The 19,120-nt window shown below is 28.6% G+C and overlaps 1 protein-coding gene across 9 annotated transcripts in view; it reads right to left on the bottom strand.

The window, feature by feature from the left end:
* LOC136075400 (uncharacterized) overlaps positions 1-19,120 on the bottom strand; it is a 95,555-nt gene that overhangs the window by 11,582 nt on the left and 64,853 nt on the right. The window contains exon 2 of one of the 9 annotated variants that reach the window (XR_010635906.1): positions 13,698-13,708. The exons of the other annotated variants lie outside the window; for them this stretch is intronic. The gene's annotated coding sequence lies outside the window, so the exon portion shown is untranslated. Of the gene's footprint in view, positions 1-13,697; positions 13,709-19,120 lie in introns of those variants that run through there. 9 annotated transcript variants of the gene reach the window in all.

Below are 19,120 nucleotides of genomic sequence, written 5' to 3'. Positions count from 1 at the left end.
TTTTCATGAATAGTTCATACATTAATTTCACGTTTAAATCTTCACTCAAAATATACCATTCCTTTCCTTTCTGCCATAGTGGATCAGTTTTTTTTCCATTAGCAAGAGATCCGTTGATCAACGCCACTTTGGGCAAGTTTTATAACATTGATAAGGAAGGAGGCGTGAACTTCCTTTCAAATGATCATCAGCGGTGCTCTGTAATAAGACCGTAAGGACTTTTTGAGGCACCTAAAATAAATAAAAAGATTTGCTATGACTCTCATCTCTCTTGATAATTTTCATATTATTGTGTGTCAGCGTATACCTAAGCCAATATATCATGTCAATCATGGGTTTCTTATTTATTTTTTTTATAACTTGTATGATCAGACTCACTACCACTATCACTCATTTAAATAAGCAATTCATCAATTTAAATCACCATTAAAATGATCACACGTAATAAATCAACTTTATTCACCACGCTGCACAGTGGGCCAGAATATTTTTTCCGTGGCCAAAAATCCCAAAAAAGTCAAATCTTCCAAACTTTTTTTATTTTATTATTGAACCTATGTTTCCTATGTTGGGGCCAAGGATTTCATTTTCGGACTCCTTTTTTAAGTTTGGAGTGGTCATCACCACTTAAGAGGTCATTTTATGGGTTATCATGGGTGGTCATAGGATGTCTCAAAAGTTTTTAAATTTGATGGGACATGATTTATGTCTAAATATAATTGCGGTCAAGAAATTCAAATATGGGCATATTCGGTCTTTATAAGCTCATATTGTCGTTTTAGGGGTGATCAAGGGTGGTCCTGGGATATTCTGATGGTTTTATAAGTAGATGGTACATGTTGTATGTCTAAATATAGGTAATTGAGATTAGGAAAATTAGATCTGGGCATTTTGGTCTATGGAAGTGTGATCATAACCGTTTAGGTGGTTATTTTAGGGTTGGTCAACGGTGGCCCTGGAATGTTCAAATGGTTTTTCAATTAGATGGTACACGTGGTATGTCTAAATATAGGTAATTGAGGCTGGGGAACATAAATCTGGGCATGTTTGGCATTAAGGAGTAATTATGTAGTAATTATGATTGCACAGGTAGGTGTGGTCATGGGTTGTCAAGACGGTATTTTCTTTATCTTTATTTATTCTATGTACTTAACTTGTTTGATGTTGCGAACGAAAACATATAACTTTCAATAAAATTGAACTTTATCAACATAACTTTTTTTTACATATAAGAATCTAAGTGATGACATGCATCATACATTAGTACGTCGAAAACCAGATCATATCAGAATATCCCAGGGCCACCCTTGACTACCCCTAAAACAACAATTTGAGCAATCATGACCACTTATAAAGACAGAATATGCCTATATTTGAATTTCTTGACCGCAATTACCCATATTTAGACATACATCATGTCCCATCTAATTTAAAAACTATTGAGACATCCTATGACCACCCATGACAACCCTTAAATTTACCACTTAAGTGATGATGACCACTCCAAACTTAAAAAAGGAGTCCAAAAATGAAATCTTTGGCCCCAAAACCATATAAGTATGTATCATATGTCTTTAGCCCATAAATAGTTTTGCTATTTTTTGACAGTTCTATCTCAGGATAGATATTTTTTTATCTATTAAATCGTCAGACTCTAGGACATTACCGCTTTGTAAATTCTAAACTTCATTGAGTTTATTAAAGTAACGCTTTTGCAATTATCTAAGACGGTAATTTAACATGCCTCATTTGTTTTCATACAATTAAGAGCTCGAAACCATACAACAACGGCTTGGGTGTTTATGGAATGCCCCAATGTTTATGTATCTATTTTTTCAAAAATGAGACCCAGAGGGCAAAATTTAAAGAACTCTTTCACACTTGTTAGCAAAAAAATTAAAGCCAGTAGCTATATAGATACAAATGCAAAAATAATTTCAGAAGTAGAAACAAATAAGAGCAAAGCTCTTAATGGTTAGTTTGCCAGCAGAGAGATAGTCAGAGCGAAAAATATTATGTTAAGTAATCAAAAAAATAAGGTGTGGGTTTAGTTCAACCAGTAGAAAGTTAAGATGTTGACTTCTTTTGCTCTTATCCTACAGTTTCCTTGAGCTTCAAAAACACTTTTTTTTAGTGATATAGTTCTTTTTAGTTATATACTTTTTTTTAGTAACATAATTCTAATAATATACTTTGTTCTAGTTTTTTTTTTTCCTTTTTTTTTCAATTTTTCTAAACCAATACAAAAAGAAAAAGTTAAAGTTGGACTTTAGGACCGATGATTTTTATTTTATAAAGTCTTTTAAAAAATGTTTTATGTTATATAATGTTACGTTTTTTAATTTTTGTTGTTTTATATTTATGGTATAGACTAAGAAAATTGGGGATAAGACAAATTATGTCTTCTTTTTGCCCCTGCGATTTGTATTCATATTATGGTTTACGTATTATATTATACATGTTAAGAAAACTAATATAATATTTATATTATTAGTTTCCTTAACATGTCGATTTCGCTGCTATTCACAAAGAACGACTAAAGGGCAAATCCAAATATCATTCCGCGGCCAAATTGGCTTAGAAGCCAACTTGAATCCTCGTTTACAAACTTTTGCATCAATTATTTGCAAAAACAACTTTTTATGAGCATTTCTTTGATGTCATTTTTATTAGGGTATTTGATTGAAGGTAGCAATTTGTTCTGCTTGACCACTACCCTAAACATCGACAGTGTTAAAGGCTATCTTTCCCATTTCAATTATAAGAACCAGTAAAACTTTTTGTCCTTTTTTCTAAATTTTACTTTCTATTTACTCACTAATGCTTTCATGCAATTTTTTTAGCAATAATATTGCATTTGATTTTAAGTTACCTTGTCGAAGTGTAGCCCTTAAATTTTTGAGTAAGTTTGCTTGTAGAGCTCGAAGGCTAGTTGCTTATCTTAGCGCTAAAGCTCGTCAGCAATTAACCCTAGATCTCTAAATAGCTGACTCCAGTTAATTCTGGAATAGGTTGAGGTGATAGTTTAGGTTTTAATGGCAGCTTTGGTTTAACTTTAGGTAGAAACTTTGGTTTCTGTGAAAGGTTCAGTTGTTGTGGTAGCTTTAGCTAACTGCTGGTTGAGGTAGTGACGCTGAAAAGGCTACTAATAACTTCACTTCTTTCCTTAATACAGCCAAGTTCAACACCTTTTCACGCTGGAGCTTGCTAAGCTCTTCTATTGTTTTTTTTTTAAAAGATCCATGAAATCACCAGTTTTTTTTAATACTGTGTGATAGGTAAGATTTTTCTATACAATATCTTACGTATGCTTTTTTCTATTAAAATATTCCGCTGAAAATTTGGAAAAAATGTTTTCATTGAATGGACGCTTGGTTTAACTGACCATAGAAAAACTTTCTGCCAACACAGTCAAAACTTTCACAAAAACAAACAAAGTTTTAGAAAGAAGGTTGTACTTATCTTATCGCCAGAAGTTTTTACAAGCGTGTCTATATAAACCACATTAATATAGGAGAAACCCATTTGCAAAAGTAAACTGATTTTGAAAAAAAATCAACGAAAATTTTTTAATTAACCAAATAGAGGATAGATTTCAGTATATAGTATGCAGAAATGGAATTAACTTAAATTTTTTTTTTGTTTCTTAGCGCGTTTTGCAGATGGGTTCCTCGCATATTCAACAAAGTAAAACGTATTTTAAAATAAAAGTTCTAATCAAAATATCAGAGCTTGGTGGTAGCGCAACACAATCCGCTACTCCGCTACATGTGGATTTTCCATGGTGCTCTGATGTTTTTATAAATTTTAGGCTTTTTTAAAAATTCTTTTTCTTTCGTTTGTTATAGTCTACAATATCTTTGTATATGTTATGTATATAATATCTATTAAACTTCAAAAGCTTTTTTTTTTTTTTAAACGGAAATAAATGCTCAAAATTAAGGAGATCAAAATTAAAGAGGTGTTGCCGCCATGCAACTTTCAATTAAAACTACTTTCAATTGAAAGTTGCATGGCGGCAACATTTCCTTTATAGTTTTACTAGTTAAACTGTAAAATAAAACTATGTTTTAAAATAAAATAAAATGATTAATGATAATGATTATGATTAATGTAAAATAAAAATGTTTATAAAAAATCATTGTATTCTTGATAAAGAATCATTGTATTGTTGATAAAGAACCATTGTAATGTTAATAAATAATCATTGTAAATCCTGTTTTGAATAATAAAGTTAAAATCTACAAGTTTATAAAAGTTTAAAAATAATCTGGTTTGGTTATGCATTGCAACATTAAAAATTTGATTAAATAAAAATAGTTTTCATAAAAAATTACTTTTTTAAATAAATTACAATTTAAATAAAAAGTACAAATTGTACTTTTCATTTAAGGCGATCATGCAATAACACTACAGGGGCGGATCCAGGAATAATATTGACTGTAGCAAAAGTAAAACCAGATAACCCCAGCAACAGTGGACCTTTTTTTTTTTTTTACTCCTAGATATAGATGCATATATCTAGGAGTATAGGAGTAACCGCAAAACCCTGTTTTGTAAGGTTACTAGAAACAAATTTATCCTTACATTAATTGTATTCAAAATCCTAAACTGTTGGCTAATGATCTATAAAGTAAAGCTAAAATTATGAAAATTTACTAAATTCAAACCATATTTCAACAGTAGGCAAGTAAAACAAAATAATGGTAAAGATAGAACTTAATAAATATAAAGAAAAATAAATTTCATAAAAAATAAAAAAACATATAAACTTTTTTAACAAAACCTTATAAGATAAATATCAAAAAAATTTCCTGAAAATATTCTACCAGTAATAAATAAAAATATCCTACATATATTCTCTCTTTATATATATATATATATATATATATATATATATATATATATATATATATATATATATATATATATATATATATATATATATATATATATATATATATATATATATATATATATATATATATATATATATATATATATATATATAATCCGTATAACTTTATAGCAAATGTATCTATTCATCGAAGTTCAATATATTTTTAAATTCCATTTTTCATGGAAATGCAGTTGCAAATTTATTTACAACAATATTCAAATCAATTTCAATATCTTGATGAATGTGCAACATGACAATGCCATTTAAACGACCATCCCCCATAGTATTGCGCAAAGAAGTTTCAATTCTTTTTAGAGCTGATAATGATCTTTCACATGTACAGGTTGTGACTGGTAATGTGCAAAGGATTCAAAGTACAGTGGAAGTATTGGGAAACGTATGGTCATCACATTTTTGAAGTGAATCTGAAATGGTTTTAGGAGCACTATCAGAGAGATTTTTCCAGTAAACTTCCAACATATCCAATTCAGCATAAAAATATCTTGGTTCTGGTAAATTGTTTTGGTATGTACAAACAAATTCTTTAACTTTTTTCCTCCACTCCTTGCCAGAAATTAAATTTGATGGTATAATGAAGAAACTATCTAGCAATACTAAATTTTCTAAAGAAAATAAAGAATCTAGCTGTATCAAAATGTGATCAAGAAAAGGAATTGAACAAGTTATTCGATAATATTCACTTATATCATCTACTTCATAGTTATCACGTTGTGTTTGTTGACCACATGTTCTTGGTTTAGATGGCATTGTATTAGTAGTTGCAGCTATGCTAACAGCTTCTTTATACCATTCTGTGTGTGAAATATCAATAGAGCTCCGAAGAGATATAAGAGTATTCTTTAAATTTTCCACATCTTTACGAGCTTTTGAGAAATCTTGATCAACTTTTTGCAAAGTTTTTGTCAGTGGTCTTGTATAGCCTAATAACTTCCTAACTATGATTAAGGTGATGATAAACTTAAAAGAACAACATATTGCCACATATGCAGAAGCATCACCTCTGGATTTGTAGTTCCATGTCACATCTTCTTTGATACAAATAAGAGATATAACTATCGCTGGATATAATTCAATAAAGGCTTCAAGACCATCAATTCTTTCAATCCACCTGGTTCTACATACATTGATTGTCTTTTGAAAAGATGATGTCGGACATAGCTCACTAATTTTTGTAGATAGATCTTCTAACCTTTTTGGAGAATTATTAAAAAAATCAGAGACAATTCAAACATGATCCATCGTATCTCGATTGAAAGGAATTGCACATGCTTTGGCAACACATAGATTAAGTTGATGGGAAAAGTATTGGGCGTATGAAGCTTTAGGAAAATCTTTTAAAATTAATGCTGCTACACCACAAAGACGCCCTGTCATGTTACCAGCCCCATCGTAACCTTGCCCACGACAATAAGACATTTCCAGACCAAGTTTATGTATACTTTTCTTGATCTTGGTTGATAAAGAAACTCTACTTAAGCCAGTATTCTCTACATAAGTAAACTCTACTTAAGCCAGTAAGCAAGAAAAAAAATTTAGAAAATCTTCCTTTACATTACAGCATTCATCCACATATCGAACAATTACAGCCATTTGTTCTGTTTGGCTAACATCTGAAGCTTCATCAGCTAAAATAGAAAAAACTTTCTATTTTAGCTGATGAAGCTTCAGATGTTAGCCAAACAAAGCTTTCTTTATTTTGTCTGTCAATAGCGATCGAAAAACACCTGCACAAATATCAACCAACTCATTCTGCACTGTCATTGATCAATAAGTAGCATTTTTAGGACCATTTTTAAAATGTTCACTCAAGATCTTGTCACCGCATAATGCCATCAGATCTAATAAGTATTGGAAATTACCAGCATTATTACATTGCTCTACCAGATGTTTGGCGTCATCTCTGTGACCTCTAAGCGGTATATTCTGCCTAAAACAAAAAAGAATTGCACATGATATTGAAAAAAAAATTTGTCGATTTCTAGAAATATTATCAGATAGAAACTTATTGAGTTGCAAATTAATTGAAATGGCTTTATTACTCATTGCTGCTTGAAAATCAAGCATTATCTGTATTGAGGTTTTATGCATTGGAGAAGTGCTATTATGTGATAATATTCTTACATTTCCAACTGACCAAAGCGTATATGGAAATTTATAAAATAATTGAGTAGTTAAAGAGGCTTTTCCGAACAGAACAAAAGAGATACAGAACAATCCATCATAGTATTTTGAATAACACAACCATGAAAATTTTTTGAACAAAACAGGGTTACATTTACAACCATTAGTTTTAGGAAATATATATTCAGAAGGTGGCACCCATACGTTCATTTGAAGATTATACTTTTCATGCTTTGATAATTTTTCAACTTTGTCTACAAAAAACCCAATATCAAATTTGTTACATTCATCTTCTGTTGTTGTTTTTTCATAATTTACATGCAGTTTCAGAATTGTGACACCTGATATCGATTTTTTTAATTTATTATTTAAATCCAAAGATGAATCAGACACAGACAATGGTTTATTGTTTATAGAAAAAAAAATTCTTAATACACGACGAGGGTTTGGTCAAATTACTTTTTTGAATGGCAGAACAGTGGGGTATTTGAACAAGTTGGGTATTTGAAGTGCGTTTTTCTCCCGTTACTACAATATTTTTTGCAGAATTTAAACTTGTTTGAGTACGAACTAAAATATTTCGAAATTCTGGCTGAGTGCTTTTAAAAGATACCAGAGGCACATAGTGACTAGGTTTTAAAAAATGCATTTTTCCGATATGTGTAAAGTTGCTTGGAATTTCTTTTTTTGTGTCAACATTGTACAGCATCAAGTAAATTATTTGATTGGGTTTATTAAATTTCTTAAAAGACTGTGGGTACAATGTACTTCTAAAGAGATATTCTAGACATGCATCTCTTGTAGTAGGATAAAAAATTTTTAAGGGAATCTAAAATGGAAAATAAATATATACACAATAGTATTCATATTATAAAACAATAAAATTCAAATTAATTTAAATATTATATTATACAAATAAGAATATACTTTTAAAATATTTGAGACATCACGCAAACTAAAGATGACCAAACACCAGATTGAGAAATATTTAATGCTTCAGCCAAAATAGCATCAACTTTAGACTTCTTAGCCTCAAATGCAGAAGATGCGACATTGGAGATACCTAACAAAAAAGCGGATCTTTCTGATCGAAAAGCACCACTTGAATGCCCGAGACGATAAACAGGATGCAAAGCAAAAAAATTAGCGTTCTTGTATAATTCAATTGCACTAAGTTTCCTAAGAGGTGGTGCTAGTATATTTTTTCCGATTGAAGCAATGGAGACAGCAGAAAATAAACAATTGCCATCTTGAGGAGTTCTGAAAATAAGATTAAGTTTATATTCATCCACACACACACACACACACACACACACACACACACACACACACATATATATATATATATATATATATATATATATATATATATATATATATATATATATATATATATATATATATATATATATATGTATATATATATATGTATATATATATGTATATGTATATATATATATATATATATATATATACACACATTTATACACACACATATATATATATATATATATACACACATTTATACACACATATATATATATATATATATATATATATATATATATATATATATATATATATATATATATATATATATATATATATATATATATATATATATATATATATATATACACACATTTATTGATTACCATATATATATATAGCATTGCAGTGGCTAAATATAGGGTATTCAGGTTGTGGTGCTTTGACTATAAAACAAGAAGTTTTACGAACTTTAGGAATTATTTTTATTATAAATCAAGAACTTCTTAAAGAAGTTCTTTTAATAAAGCAAATCTTACTAAAAAATATCTGTTCATCCACTGCGCTGCTCAGCTAGAAATCAACAAAAACTATAAAAAAATATTACCTGACAGGCACCATGGAATACGTTTTTTCGTCTATAAGTTTATCAGCATACAACCTTGCCAAACTATTACTTGCTGCAGCATATATAAAACCATCGGCTTCACCAGACAATTTATGTAAAATATATATTCCCTCAGAGTCTCGCTGGCAGAAATTTTTTAATTCGGCAGTGTTACATAATTTAATCTGATCTATTAAGAAATGATTGTTTGCTTTTAACGCTTGATACAGCTCCATTTCTTTCTTTATAAAAGTTTTTTAACCGTATAATGTAGTAATATTAATTCACCCAAGTATAATTTTGGTTTTTTGCTACACTTGCTACAGGTTCTCGGTTGATGACTTTTAGTTATATGTTATGTATTTATATGTTATGTATTTTAGTTATAAGTTATATATTTTAGTTATGTAAGACCTCCTTGTTACTAAAATGATGATACAAAATAAGTACTCATTATAATAAATGCACGGGAGTAAGCTTAGAGTTGTTTGAAAACATGACAAACAGGATTTTGCTACAGTTGCAACACATATTTTGCCATTTTATTTCACTCCCAGTCAAAATTAAGTAGCTCCGAAATGTTTGACATTCTTACAAAAATTTATGAACATGAGAGTCAAAACCCTGTAAAAACTCGGGTTTCTTTGGCGAAAATTTTATTTTTCGATTAAGTAAAATTAGTAAAGCAACAACAGCGGCCAAAATTTGATCTAAAATTTTTCTATTATTTTGCATAAAAATATATACATTTTTATATACGTGTGTAGAAAATAATAATAAATGTAGTCCGAGTTGACTGTAGCAATTGCTTCACTTGCTATACTTTGGATCCACTCCTGCACTAGTTTGAGTTAAGTTTCCAGATGTAGTGCCTGGATTTTCACTTTGTCGGAGTTGCTTCTTTACTTTAATCGGTAAATTCAATAAAAAGATACTTGCAAACTTAAGGAACTTTAAATTGAAGAAGACTTAAGCGCAAATTCTGAAAAGAATAAGTCACGAAAGGTATTACATGTTGGTATTAAAATAATAGATTATTTATATAAAATTATAAAACTTTATGACATCTAAAAGCATCAAGGGTTATCTGTTGCTAAAAGCAAAGTTTAAAAAAAAGATGAAAAAAAAAAAGGTATAAAGAGCAGCTTTCAAAATTATGATGCATGCAAAGCCAATCTGAAACCTTTCCAAATAATAAAGTACGTACATTTATACTTAAAAATGTAAATGTGATGATCCATGCAAGCTTACAGCATAAATTAAAGAAAAGTCCTTTCCATGAGCAGTTAATATTTACACCCGAGTGTTGGAAATTTTGTTGCCTCTTATTGTTCGACCACTCTTCCGATACCCCATCTTAACAAAAAATACATGTTATGCCAACTTCTTTGCATTAAACCTAGTTTCTTACATTATAACCTAAGTGGTTTTTAATGTAAGAAACCCATCCTAAATGTGTTTTGGCGTGCTTTTGACCTTTTTACGGTAGTTTTGTTTTGATCAGCAAAGAATCTTTGTTGGCAACGTTTTTAATAAGTCCTTTTAAAAGGCCATATTTAAAAATTACATAACTGATCACTTTATGATAAGGATAAAAAATTACCACCAAATGAAAAACAAGCTTTTAATTCGCGTTTTATTACAATTGATATAACCTTGAATCTTTTCAAAAGTAACGAGCTCAAATTATGTTGATATTATTGATTATTATTATTAATTATCTTGATATTATCTTCATATTATATCGATATAACCTTGAATCTTTTCAAAAATAGTTAGCTCTAATTATCTGAGCTTTATTAACTCTTCTGATGATACAAACATAGTTTACAACTTATCCTTCAAAACTTTCCGTAATATTTAAAACAAAATTTTTCGTTAAGTTACTTTTAATCTCAAAACTAAAAGTAGGTTTACAAATGGTCAGCGGAAGTCTTCGAAAATCAAACAAAAACTAAACGTTAAATACGTAAAATGTAAAACAGATAAAAATAAAATTATATATAAAAATTACGCTAAATTCCTTAAAAAAAAGTAAAAAAAAAGTGTTTTATAATAAACAAAGTTACTGGCAGCAAAAAAATTTATGTCTCACAATTAATCAAAGAATGAAACAATCAGAAACAGAATATCTAATGATTAGAACACCTCGCCATAAAATATAATAAATTCAGATTCAATGATCTCTTTAAAAAATAAGATTAATTTGATATTCAAATATAGGGGACAAATGAAATATTAAAACTCCTTGACAAATTTTTTTTATTTGATAAAAGAGAGATTACGGAGGAGTTTATTAAATATTTTGTGTCTTGCCAAATCTTGCCAAAGTAGTTTTTAATGCTATCATTTTTCCGCTAGCTCTAAAATTAGTGAAAGTCATATCAAAAGCATTTGTAACTATCGTCTATTTTCACTACTTTTTTTATTCTTTAAAGTTTTAGAAAGAATTTATTAATCAACAGTTTGTTATACAACAATTAATATGGGTTTTAAAAAACACTTCTACTGAATATGCAGTTTTTAAATTTATTAGAAATATTTCTGACTGATATATATTTCTGATTTATAATATTTCTGATTTCTAAATATTTTCAATTGTGCATCCGTGGCGCAGTGGTTAGAGCGCTTGCTTTAGAAGCAGGAGATCCAGATTCGAAACGAACTCTAGACACATATTCACGTCACGGTAAGAAAGGAGGCGTGAACTTCCTAGTCCAATTCACTTCCGCGGTGCTCTGTGACAAGACCGTTAGATCTTCTTGAGGCACCTAAATAACAAAATAAAATAAAAATTATAATGGCTTTTTTTCATTTATTTGTTGTGAAAGCTTGTTACCAATGATCATGAAATTTTTTTTAATAGTTAAAGTGGTATGGAATTACTGAAAATATAATAATTTGACTAAAAAAGTTCCTCAATAATCAAAAGCAATTTGTTAATGTGTTCCTCAAGGACCTAGTTAGACTACCTAAAGCTTCTAATCTAATGACTATTATGTTTGCTGATGGTTCTATCACAACAATATTATGGCGCTCTTTAGTAAAATTAACAACTAGCCAAAATTTTTCAATAGTTTAGATTAAGCAAGTTATTATTAAATACTGATAAAATTAAATGGATTACTTTCCATCTTTATGGTTAAAAGTTCCTGCTGTCAAGTAAGTTACCTTCAATTATGTAATTAATATTTTTTAAATTTAAATCTTAATGCATCCTATTAAAAAGCAGAAAGCAGAAGAAAAAAAATAGGTTAACGTATTGAGGAGGTCAGTTTTCCAACTGGCTTGTCGTTAACTGATGGGGGCAACCTGTAACAAAGATTAATTCAAAATAAATAATAAATTCTAACTAAAGAAAGATCAATTAAAATGGTCATCGTGGGATTGATCAGTAATGATACTTTGTCGCAGGAAGTATTTAGGTGGTGTTTCACACCACCTTAATATCGAAAATAAATATAAGTTGTTTTTTTTTACCTTCAATAACTAAGTATTAAAGAATAGCTTTTAAAAAAACATAAAGTCTTTTACAAGGGAGGCAGAGTAAGCGTGAAATTCATAAGTGTGAGCTGGCATAAGTGCGAAGCGTTGCAAAAACTCGCATAAGCGCAAACTGACATATGTGCGCCAAAAAAATTTGAAAACATTGGCATAAGTGCGCCAAAAGAATTTGAAAACATTGGCATAAGTGCGCCAAAAGAATTTGAAAACATTGGCATAAGTGCGAATTGGCATAAGTGCGAACTGGCATAAGTGCAAAGCAGTTGCAAAAACTGGCGTAAGTGCTCGGAACAAATTAAAAAAAAAACATTGGCAAAAGTACAAATTGGCATAAGTGCAAACAAGTGCAAAGGAGTTACAAAAACTACCATAAGTGCGAATTGGCATAAGTGTGCCGAATAAATTTGCAAACATTGGCATAAATGCGAACTGCCATTAGTGTGAAGCAATTACGAAAACTGGCATTAATGCAGTTATACCAGTATAAGTGCGAATTGGCATAAGTGCGCCAAATAACATTGCAAATATTAACATAAGTGTAAATTGGCATTTCGCACTTATGCCAATATGCTCTTATGCCAGTTCACACCTATTCCAATATTTGCAAATTTATTTTGCGCACTTATGCCAATTCGAACATATGCCAGTTTGCACTTATGAAATTTGCGCTGATTCAGTCGTTCCCTTTTACAATATCAAAGCATATCAATATTAATTGAAAAAAAATCAAATAAACCAATAAAAATAAATTGACATAAACTATATATAGTTATGCATATAAAATAAAAATATACTGGATAAAATGTACGCAGCAAAATCGTTTTTCTTATTAAAAAAATTTTTCTTATTTTTTTCTTGAAATAAGAAAAATAAATTTTAAAGCAAAAACTTATACGCTTTAAAAATAATTTAGAAAAAACTATCTTAATTCAAGATTCTTTTTTTGCCGTTGCTTGTTTAAATTAAGAAAATTCGTTTTAATATTTTTATCATATTGACGTTAATTTTACAGTAAGAAATGAATTTCTTATTTTTAATACGAAATAATATAGAAGTAATTATTTTCTTGATTCAAGACAATTTTCATGACATAAATTTCTGAAGTTCATCTAAAAACAAGATAAAAATTTCTTATTTATAATAATAGGGGTAGAAAGTAAAATAATTTAGGAACAAACTTATTAAAACAAGAACAAATAGGCCTGAAAAAATCTTTAAGAAAAAATATCTTGTTTTAAGTTTTTATTTTGATTTTTAAAATTTATAAAACTTATTTGTAAAAATTTCTTATTTATAATAGTAGGGGTAGAAATACATACATAAATACATACATACATACATGCATACATTAAACCATTTCAAAATTGTATATAAAAAAAATAATTTTTGAACAATATTTGGGCTGATTTGATGTGGTTTGTGATCAGGAAAATTAGTTCAAAATTGCGAACTTAAATAATGTGTTTTAGGGACAGCTCACTTAACTTTACTTTTTAACAGGTCTCTATTATTTTGAAAAAAGAAGTTTTTTCAAAATAATAGGGACCTGTTATATAAAAATTTCATAATATAAAAATTTCAAAAAAAAAAGATAATTTCATACTACAATTATTATTTTAGATTTAATTGCACAAAAACTATGGTTTTTTAACTAGAAATAAAAAAAAGTACATTTTTACAAGTTTTTAATAAATATAAAAATTTTTTAATTTATTTTTTATAAAACAATTATTATTTTTGAAATTAATATATTATTTTGCTTCTTTTGAGTACCAGGTTGACCTACTTTTAAGGAACTTTTTTTCTTTAATTTTAGGACCCCATCGAAAAGTAAACTTAATTGAGATGTTACTAAATATTGGAATAATGCTTTAAAACTTTAATGACTTACTTTTTTTCATTAATTAACAACATTAAACATCTAGCCATTTAATTATTAAGAAATATTTTTTTTGAACTGGTCTAACATACATACATACATACATACATACATACATACATACATACATACATGCATACATATATACATACTCGGATCCAGTTAATAATATTATAAGGGAGGTAGGAACGGTAGCGAATTTAGGTGGCCCATTAGGGGGGGGGGGGCTTAGACCTAGTAGCCTTGACACTGCTTATGATTAAATTTTTTATTTCTACAGAAATAACATGTTATTTAAATATAAGTGATCCCAGTTGGACAATCGTTAGATGTCCTTGAGATCCACGTCCCCCGGACGACGCGTGCCGATTAGGATAACGTATAAAAAACATAAATTAATTTTTTTTTTTTTTTTTCTTTCTCTGTTTTAATATAATATAAGATTTTACAACTTTGTAATATAAAATTTCAATAAATAAAATAAGTAAAACAGATAGGGGCTCAAAGAAGATGAGGATGACAGTACGTTATCACAATCTTTTCATAGAGCCCCTATAACAAGATTTCAAAAAAATATCGTAATATGTTACAATATGCGTAATAAAATTTCAATAAAATATCGTAATAAAACGCGTAATTCGCTAATAAAATTGATAAGCAACCAACAAAAGTAGAAATAAAACAAAAACAGATTTATGAGAAATTATTCAAAGTATCATTAACCAAAAACGTTTCTTATATTTTAAAAATTTCTTTTTTTGTTAAAAACTTGAATGAACTTAACGAATTTACCGTACCTTTGAATCCTTTTTGAAAAGTATTCCATACTTTTGGACCTCGATATAGAATGCTGTACTCTGAATATTTGTTTATTATCCGAGGCAGTTTATATGTGTTGGACATATTCGCTCTAAGATTATAGCTATCATTTTTATTTATTTTAAACTTGTTATTAAAGCTTATAGGAGAGATATTGTGATTATAACGATACATGAAAATTAAATGCTGGTAGATATTTATTTCAAACACATTCATCATTTTCATATCTTTCATTAAGGGCTTAGCGTGTTCACGCCTATTTTTTGAGTAAATGATTCTGCAGGCATGTTTTTGAAGACTATAAATTTTTTTAATCTTTGCCGCTTGAGTACTTGCCCATGAAATGTTTGCATAGCTGATGAGGCTATGAATTAGCCCAAAGTAGATTAATTTAAGACTATTTTTATTGACGTAGGAGCGAACTCGATACATCAAACCTATTATTTTGGTGATTTTTGACTGGATATATATTATATGTGGAAGCCAGGATAATTTTTCATCAACAATGATTCCTAAGAATCTTATATTGGATTGCTTATTTACTAGTTTATCATTTAGAGATAGGTTAGGCAACTTGAGAGGAAGATTTTCTTCTTGTGTTTTTTTGTGAAATAGTATATACTTTGTTTTCTCAGCGTTAAGTGAGAGTTTGTTTGCCTTAAACCAGTTGTTTACTTTACACAATTCAATATTCATGTCTGCATATAATTTCTTGATATCATTGTTGGTGAGAAATAAGTTTGTGTCATCTGCAAACATGACCGAGTTCATTTTTAAAGATGCATTACAAAAGTCATTTATATATATTAGAAAAAGAAGTGGACCAAGAATCGATCTTTGCGGGACTCCACATATGACATTTAATACTCCAGATTGGACATTATTTACATATTGTTTTCTGTTTGTAAGATAGCTTTTAATCCAATAATAAGTTTTATTTATTATTCCGTAATGCCTTAATTTATCTAATAGAATGCAATGGTCCACTGTATCGAATGCTTTTGATAAATCAAGAAACACTCCTAAAGTAAATTTATTATTTTCAAAACCATTAGTTATTTGATTTACTATTTCAATGATTGCATGTTCTGTAGAGAGATTTTTTTGAAAGCCAAACTGATTTGGGTAAAAAAAATTGTTTTTAATGAAGTAATCATAGATTCTATTATAAACTACACGTTCGAAGAGTTTTGAAAATACAGAAAGTATTGATATAGGCCTGTAGTTTGAAATGTCAGAATGATCATTACATTTGTATAATGGAATTACTTTTGCCAATTTAAGTACATCCGGAAATATCCCAGAATTTAATGAGAGCTTAAGTATATGAATCAGGGGTCTATTAAGACTGTGTTTGTTTGCAATAACTATATCACTAGATATCTCATCAAATCCTGGAGCCTTTTTATTTTTAAGGAGGCAAAGCCTGCCTCTAATTCTTCATAGCCTAATTCATAATCAAGCATGGTAACGTTATTCGTGGTTTTAAGATAGGTTTTAAATGATACAGATGTTGGTACAATTTTATTTACAAGATTAGGACCAATATTTGTAAAATATTTATTGAATTCTTCTGAAATTAGTTTTTGACAAAATATATCATTATTTTCAATAACAATTCGTTTAGGAAGAGAAGGTGAATTTAGTTTATCTCTTCCCATTATGAGATTAATGATGGACCATGTTTTTTTGCTATCAAATTTGCATTTGTTAATTTGATTACTGTAATATTTTTTTTTTGCATTTTTAATGAGATCTTGATAAAAAAATTTATAATTTTTGTAATTTTTTTCATTATCATTGTTTCTATTTTTCAAAAATTTATTGTAAAGTTTTTGTTTTTTTTTTGAGCACTTTAATAACGATTTATCCATCCACGGATTAGCAATTGCTTTTGACTTGGTTGTTATTATCTCTTTTGGACAGGTTTCATTAAAGTACTCCAAAAATGTACTTAAAAAGGCATTGTAAGCTTCATTAGTATCTTTACATTTATATACGTTGTTCCATGTTTCTTGTTTTAGTCTACTTGTTAATTTATTAGTGTTACTCAATTTTAAATTTCGTTTTATTAAATGTATAATTTTTGAATGACAATCAGACATAGATTTAAAGTTTTTTATTTTTATGAATATCGGGAAATGATCGCTAATATCTGCCAAAAATATACCGGTTTCAAATGTCGTTTCTAAATAATTATTGATAAAAATATTGTCTATTGCTGTTGCAGAGGTTTTTGTTACTCGCGTTGGTTTATTAATAGTTGACAAGACATTAAATTTAAAAAGCATATCAAAAAAAGATTTTATTTTTGGAAATTTTGTGTTAGAAAGAGCATCAAGATTTATGTCACCAGTTATATATAAAGTCTTATTTTCTTTATTTATTTTCATAATCGTATTTTTGATAAAGGTTTCGAAATTTTTTATTTTTCCACTCGGTGGACGATAAACACATCCAACTAAAATGTTTCGGTATTTTTTATTAATAATTTCAATGAAAAGGCTTTCATAGTTATCATTTGAAAAGCATAGTATATTTTTTATCTTGAAAGCATACTTTTCTAAGACATAAATTCCTAATCCTCCTCCTTTTTTTCCCATTTCCTCTTGATTGACTTATTAGTTTATAAAATGGTAATATATAATTAGAATTTAATTCAAGAGAACTTTCTGTATCATGCCAAGTCTCTGAAATAGATATGATGTCGAACGTGTAGTTTAAAATATTTAAAAATTCTTTAAGTTTATCAAAATTTTGCTGCATGCTTCTAATGTTTATGTGTAATACAGAAAATGAGCCAACATCTGCTATTACTTTAAATTTAAAAGGATCAATATACGGTGTGTTAATTAAGTTCATTTGAGTTTCTTGAAAAATATTTATATTTTCTTCTGATAGGTTATTTATAAAGTTGTCCTCAAAAAAGTCTAAATTTAAATTGTAAAAATCTAATTTCTGTGGAAAAAGCGCTGCCATTTTTTAAAAATGTATAATTTAAAAATATTTAATATAATTAAAAACTAAAATACTCAAAACGCTTACTCGTTTACGCATGTCGGAATAACATCTGTGTTGCGGGTGTTTTCTCGAAATTCGTGAACAATTAGTTTGTTGTAAACAACTTTTGCAAAATAGCCATTTTGACGATGTATCTTCGCCTGATCAAAAAGTTCTTTTCGAATTTTTCGCGTGGTAAAACTAAAATCTTCATTTAGAAAGATATTAGTTCCTTTTAATTTTGTTGCTCTTTCCAAAATTGTTTTTTTGTCCTCGTAATCCCGGAGCTTCAAGACAATAGTTCGTTCTCGTTTATCATTAACTACTCCCACTCGATGAGCCCGATCAATTATAATATCTTTTTCAATACCAAGGTTATCTTTAAATAGTTGCTTTACCTTTTTCTTTGTGATTTCCCAATTCTTTTCTTCGCTATTTTCAACGACCCCGTCAATTCTTAAATTGTTTCTTCTGTTACGGTCTTCAATATCAACGCTTTTTAATTTTAACTCAATATTGTCAGAAGATATTTTACCCTGCATTTTTCGTACATTTGATAAATCATCGTGAACTTTATTAATTTTTTCCTCAACTGCTCTAGCTTTATCGTTCAATACATCGCCAACAAAATTTAATCCAGATTTCATTTCGTCGAGTTCTCGCCGAACTTCTTTAAAACTAGATTGAAAGTTATCAAACCTCTCATTTATGTTCGATAATGCTTCATGAAAAAAAGACAAAATTGTTTCTTTTTGAATATTTAGTAGCTCTCTCATCATAGCAATCGAAACTAACTCTTCTGATTTAGACATATCAATTTTTATTTAACGAATTAAAAAAATTCCAAAAAATATTTAACTGTAAGAAAACGCGTCTGTTCACCACGATGTTCGCCACGCAAAAAAAAGTAATCTTATATAAAAAAAAGTAATCTTATATAAAAAAAACTAATCTTATCCATAAACACATATACTACTGGAAAAAATTTTTGATCGCCATT

This window comes from Hydra vulgaris, chromosome 01 (genome assembly GCF_038396675.1).
Source record: "Hydra vulgaris chromosome 01, alternate assembly HydraT2T_AEP".
NCBI classification, from domain to species: domain Eukaryota; kingdom Metazoa; phylum Cnidaria; class Hydrozoa; order Anthoathecata; family Hydridae; genus Hydra; species Hydra vulgaris.
Note: the sequence above shows the minus strand (reverse complement) of the source record. Positions and strands in the feature narration are given on the sequence as shown.